Genomic DNA, 6,996 nt, shown 5'->3' on the forward strand with positions numbered 1-6,996 from the left:
AATAAGTTTGGGTAGTATACACATTGCAATCCGTGAAGCAGTTTATGAAATAACAACTGTCCCAACGTACTTTATCTCGTATAGAATGAGTAAACACTTGGAAAATGTCTTATAATTCAATTTAATAATCCGCGTTTGATTTCATTTTAAGAGTAATTCTAAAGAAAACATGAATTCTAAATGACGCCGACAAATAGCACCGTAGCAGTAAAATAGTCATCGAAATTCCTCGAGTGTCTCGCGCAGTCGTTTACCTGATATAGGGCTCACGGCGGATGTGATCGATCGACAGGTGATGCTTACTCCCCCTAGGCACCTATCCGACCTCTGGTGTGTACAGGGGCCCGTCTTTGCCCAAGTATCTATTTTGTATTGATTATAAGATTTATGAGACTGATCACTGTTCGCAATCTTCACCTTTCATATACATATTTTGAAAAGCAGATTCATTGTCAAGTTTTTGAAAGAGTTGAAATGTTGGTCATATGTATAATTCATTTTCTAATATCAACTTTGTCTTTCATGAATTATGTAGTGATGCTTCACTACAGCGAAAACGATCCAGCATCTCGTAACCGTTTTGTTTTGTTTCCATCTCATGATTTGGTTGATAATCAGGCCCAATAATAAAAGGATATGTAGTGATGACAAACTCCCCGTCGAGGCTTCATTACGTCACCTACGAATAAGTAAGCAGACGAACTCTGGTGGAAGTCTGGTAGAGATGAGTGTGATTTTTTTGTTTTTAATTTCAATGACTTTGTACCTGTTTTCCCAGATTTTGTTTTCATAAATTCTAGTATTGATTAATTAGCAATTAAAAAGACAGTAAAATTGTAATTGAGATCATGGCACGCACTCCAACTAAATACACCTTAGTGCGCGGTGGTTATTAGTTATTTTATTATTTTCATTTTTTATTCTTCTTAGAAAATCAGATTTAGTGTGGACAATCAGAACTCCTTGATGAGTGCAATGTCCTTTCTTTGGACGTTGACGAAGGTGACAGGGTGTATTTCATCTGCCATTCCTTAATGCTGGTGGTATTTGTCTATCTATAAAGCTGACAAAAATATAAAAGTGATTTGAAAAAAAAAAAACGGTTGAAAATAAACTTTTTAAATATTGCTTTCCCTTACTCTGAAGCTTTTTACTCAGTACAAGTGGTTTTTTTTTTTCAATGACCGATTTTAATTCACATTTCTAAATTTTCAATTGATTTCACCCCCCCCCCCCCAAGAAAAGAAAAAAAAACTTTAGCTAGTTTGCCAGTTTCAAGGCATATAAACCTAAAATATCATATCGCAAAAGACACCATTAGAATGACGATCGATGTCCGCAGCAGGTCGTGGGGGTTATACTTAAATTTTTTCAAAATGGTCAATTGGTTTTTATATTTCTGTTATTAATCAGGTATGATTTAAATCAAAACGCAGGTTCTAAAGTGGAGCTTCTGTAAATTCCCAAAGCATGCATGTAAATAATTGTCATTGCTAAACTATATAGGGATAATTTCATTTTATTTTGTACTTAACATATCACAGTGCATGTAGTTCTATCTACATACTTGTATGACTAATTAATAGACTATCACAGCCCTATCCACTTACACAGAAACACATTCAACAAAAACAATGATCTTCCTGATAAAATATTTACATAAATTTGTAGATCATGTCATGCTGGTTAGAAAAAAAAAATGAACTCATAACATTTTGTTCCATGTTCCGTACCGCGATTCAATAACACCCGCTAACTGGCTACTTTCCTTTTTGACAAGTCTGACCAAACAATATATAAACACCTTTTATATTTATTTTTTGGATATATTTATTTTGCATTTAAGACGTGGAATAACTATGCTTAGGAGGAACATGGATGCTAGCGTGCATAAGTAGGCCGCCACTTTATCTCGCTACTTTTTGCAGTACACTGTAGCAGTAATACTCTCCATTCCTTACCAATGTCTAAATATATGCATAGATTTTGTTAAAGAAGGTTTTATGACTTTCTACTATTTTTGAAATGTGCATTAAAATTTTTAAAAGGGCAATGTACAATCATTTTATATTAACAAACAAAACAAAGAACTCAACTCGATATAACACAGAATCGACGTAACGCCCACCCACCACGGAAGTGATGTTTTTTTATTTCTTTTAATGCCGTTTTCTCGATTATGACGTAAAACTCAAGAACCCTGGTTTTGTCGTGGCGGCTCACATATATACAAACACTCTTCGGATAATACCCCGTTTACAACTGACTTAGCTGCGGAACTGTAGCTCTCTGAAAAAAAAATATATTGTGACGGAACAGATATTTTCCAGAGAGATACAGTTCTGCAGCTACTGCCGACTCAGTCTCAAACCCAAGTTTCATCCGGACAGTAATTATGTTCTTTGACTTTACAAGTCTCAAGGCTAATGCATGAAAGTCTGACTTACGGGAACATACGTTCTTGAAGACAGAATATGTTGATCTGGGTTTTTTTCTTCTAAAAGCATGCCATACTTTATCGTGGCTTTGAAGTCATGTTTGCTTCTCAACTTCATAACTGGTGGACTCATCAATTTGCAGACCCGTAAAATTGTTGAATTGGATTTTTGGTAAAACTGTTTGATATGAAGGTTGTAATATTGGTAACATAAATTTCGGAAACACTACGTCTGGATGATTTACTCTGTCCGTGATTTTCAATTTCTGTTGGTACGACAAGGGACTATCAAAAGAAACAGGGCCACATGATCAATCTACCTTTGGTGTTGAAGACAGGATGTTGAGAAGGAGGGTAAAATATCATTGATTTTGGTATGATTATTTTACATTTAATATAAATTATAATTTCCAAAATTATGATATGATTATTAAGATTATTTCCTGTACTTGTAAATCTGGTATTTTAGAATGGATATAGAGAAGGTGTACATTGTACTTCAACACTGTAATTTGTAATTAGAACTCAATTTGATTTTTGAAACAAATTATCTGAGCATTGATTTTAATCACATTCAAGCTCTGTATTAATTGTTGTGAAAAATTTGATGGGGTAGGCTTCTCAACTGGGCAGTGAACATTAGGCAATTTTACTTCTGTGATGTGCTTTTTATTTTGGGTTTGCCTTGTTGTGACTTCAATTTGATGATTCTTAGAGTGTCCACGCATTTAGGTTTCAATCCCTCCACCCTACTTGCAATATGCCAAGTTTGTGGTAGTGGTATTTTGTTCTACACAGGAGGAACCGTTGTAAAAGCATTGTACCAGTACATAAAAGTTCCATGGATAGTATGATGAAAGGTGAAGATAAGGAACAGTGATCAATCTCATAACTCAAATGAAAGGGCATGATAACGAACAGTGATTAATCTCATAACTCCTGCAAGTAATACAAAATAGATAGATGGGCAAACACGGACCCCAGAGGTGGGATCAGGTGTCTAGGAGGAGTAAGCATTTCCTCAAATCCCAAGTGCCTTGGCATAACTGACATTTTAGTTACTTAAAAACTGCTGAATATTGACATTAAAGAGTTATACATGCCTGTTAGACAAAGTTTTGGTAGTGAGAAACTCGGTAAAGGAGACCTATTGAGTGACTGCAATGACTACTCCCTGATTTGCATTCATATTCTGAACCAGCAATTGAAAGACGGGGAATTGTCTAATGATATATTCACCTGAAATATTTGTAAACGTGTGGACGGTCACTACTGCAAGCCACTTAATATCTTGAGATATCTTCATCTTGATATAATTGTATTTCAAAATATGATATTCTAACTATTGAATAATGGTTTTGATTAACAAATTACATTATTTAATTGAAGTTATTGCAGATTAGTATTACACTCACTGTAAATATGTACATGCATGTATGCCACAAGGATAGTGCCTTCCAATATTTCAAATAAGTTCAATTCAACATTCTCTCGGGACATTCAAAATGACAATTCAGTTGTGAATTACAGTTTTGAAATTATTGAGTTACATTTCCAGCAATATAATATTGTCTGCTGAAATGTGTTTCAATGTTTATAACCATCATGTACTTAACTTTCAAAGCTTATATTTGATAACAAAATGATATTTAACACCACTGATTTGATCAAACAAATGTTACTTAAGGAAGTTAGCCCCTGAGCTTTTGAGTACAACTGCGCAGGATGCTACAACTAAGTATTCACTGGTTCAATACTAATCCCATTGGTGCAAATATATTACACATCTATTGCTGAACCCTATCCAGTTGAAAAATTGTGTGTCAATTCAAATTTTGAAAGGGTTTGAAAGGAACTATATTTTGTGGCGGAAGGATTCACTAACCAAAGAGTTATAATGCTGCATAATATTACAGTTTTTGTTTCAACCAATGTATCGTCTATTTTATACCCCTTTATGTGTATTTCAGTTTTATAATTCATGATGCAGGTAGTTGAGACTTAGAACTAGTTCAAATGGTGTAATTTATTAACCTTGTTGATATATTTTGTCTAAACAGAACACCGATTCTTAAAAAATTCTAATTATTTTCCTTCAAATTTTGTATAAAAATTCAGTATTTTCGCCAATAATTCAAAACATTGATCTCCAACGCCCACGTTTTTTTTTTGTTGTATTTTAAGTTGGAAGACCAGATCTTGGGAATTATGTATAATTTTATAAATTGACATTACTCCTAATATGTCCTTTTAAACTCTCAATTTTGATATCGTGAAGTTGTTCGTATATCAAATGCAAAAATGTCATTATTTATTTCCTTTTCTAGTATTAATTTCTTTTCTCATCTGTAGTGTTATAGGTCACGATTATGTAATGCTTGATTTGTGTTGCACATGCTGTGTTGACACTAACAGAAAAAGCAAGTTTGATTGAATAAATTGTAAGTGCAGAAAGGTCATATTTCGAACACTAAGCTCAATAATTATAGGTTATAGACTTTGTATGGGAAAATATAACGACCGAGTTTTTTGGCGCGTAAACGGACCGAGCTTGCGAGGTCCGTCCGCGCCAGAAAACGAGGTCGTCATATTTCCCATACAAAGTATATAACCTTTTTATTATATACTTTCAATTTCATTTAGAAATTAACGATAATTTTATTTTTAACAATAAATTTATCAGTTGAACTGAGTAAAAGATGAAAAACACGAAAAAGTTGAAAATTAACGGCGTAGAAATTTGATTGTGACGTAGTGTTTGCGGCTCGGAATGTTTCCGGGCATATATCACACGATATATGCTCGAAAACTTTTAAAGAAAAAAGAAGAGATGAAATTGAAAGTATATAATAACAAGCGTTGTGACCCCAGTTTTTATTTTCAATCTCCCAATTCTCCTTCAATGTAGAAATCAAGAACACACTTCCCCAAAAATTGACATTACTCCAAATGTCATGTGCGAACCTCTTTAAATCAACTTAAATTAGTTTAAAATCTAATCAGATTTTAATACTAAATTATTATTTGTTTTTACATTTTGCTGTATCCATTTATAAACTTCATGTATGTATATAAACTTTACTATAGCAATAATTAACAAATTCAACAAACCATGAAATGGAAATCATAATCACAACCTCAACATCATCAAACTATTTCAACATAGGGTGGATCATTTTTTTTCACTCTTGAAGATATGCTTTGGATCTTATCAACATTATCTTTTCAAGATCCTGGACTATATTTCAAATTCGATATTTTTCTCTTGCGGTCTGATTCCCACAAACATCATAACATAAAATCGATGAAAAAAATCAGCTAGAGAATTAATACTATCGATATATCTGACCCAAATGTTCATATCAAAATCATACAATTGTCATGAATCATATTTACCTTTATATATGACGCGATATTGTCATTGAAATACTTTTGTTTATAATTCAAAATGATTTTTAACAAACTGTCTGACAGACAGTCTGACAACTCAACGTCAACTTCCCACATTTGTGTAGCAATATTCCATTATCACCTGCATATGGTGTTTGCATATCTCAACTGATTCGATACGCAAGAGCTTGTTCTGGGTATAGTCAGTTTTTAAATCGAGGTAAGCTACTGACAAACAAGTTGATAGTACAGGGATTTCAACAGTCTCCATTGAAGTCAGCATTTCGCAAATTCTATTGTCGTTATAACGATCTGGTTCGTCAATAAAACCTCGCATTGGGTCAAATGCTGTCTGACGTGTTTCATACCGATTGTTAATACGTTCTTGGCACACTGATTTTGACTGCGGGTGGCTCCGTTTACCTGATCAGGATATGGGGCTCACGGCGGGTGTGACCGGTCAACAGGGGATGCTTACTCCTCCTAGGCACCTGATCCCACCTCTGGTGTGTCCAGGGATCCGTGTTTGCCCAACTATCTATTTTGTATTGCTTGTAAGAGTTGTGAGATTGATCACTGTTCGTTATCTTCACCACATTAACATGGATGATATCATTATTCTCAATTAGCGTAATAAAGATACTACATTGTAACTGCTATGTTTTCACATACCTTCTACGTCGTGCATGTGTCCCTAAGCAAAAGTTGCATAATACTTTCTTTGCTTTGCTCTAGGAATTCTAACAACGCTATTTTGCCCAACTATCGATCACATTTTGTGAAATTAGTGGCAACAGTTTAAGACTTTGACTCCATTGGTTTATATCTGCTTTCACATCCAATTTCTGATTGGTTTCTATGATGATTGAGCGTCCCTAAACACCGACTGAGAGCCCCGATTTCGTTTCAAAATGGCCGCGGCGTGAATAGAAGTATTGTACCATGTCTCCTATGATTGTAAATTTGTTGAACGTCGACGATGAATATGACGTCACAATACACTGTTTGGATCAATTGCTTTATATTTCCCGCGTTCAATGAATAGGCGGATCAAATGTCTAAGTCGCGTAACAAGCTAGGGTACTTTCGTGGAACTCTGTCCTCATACTTTAGGCGCCAAGTTTGGAACATTTTTATTATATAATCAAATTGCAATACCTTTTGCTTCG

This window comes from Ostrea edulis, chromosome 8 (genome assembly GCF_947568905.1).
Source record: "Ostrea edulis chromosome 8, xbOstEdul1.1, whole genome shotgun sequence".
Taxonomy (NCBI): domain Eukaryota; kingdom Metazoa; phylum Mollusca; class Bivalvia; order Ostreida; family Ostreidae; genus Ostrea; species Ostrea edulis.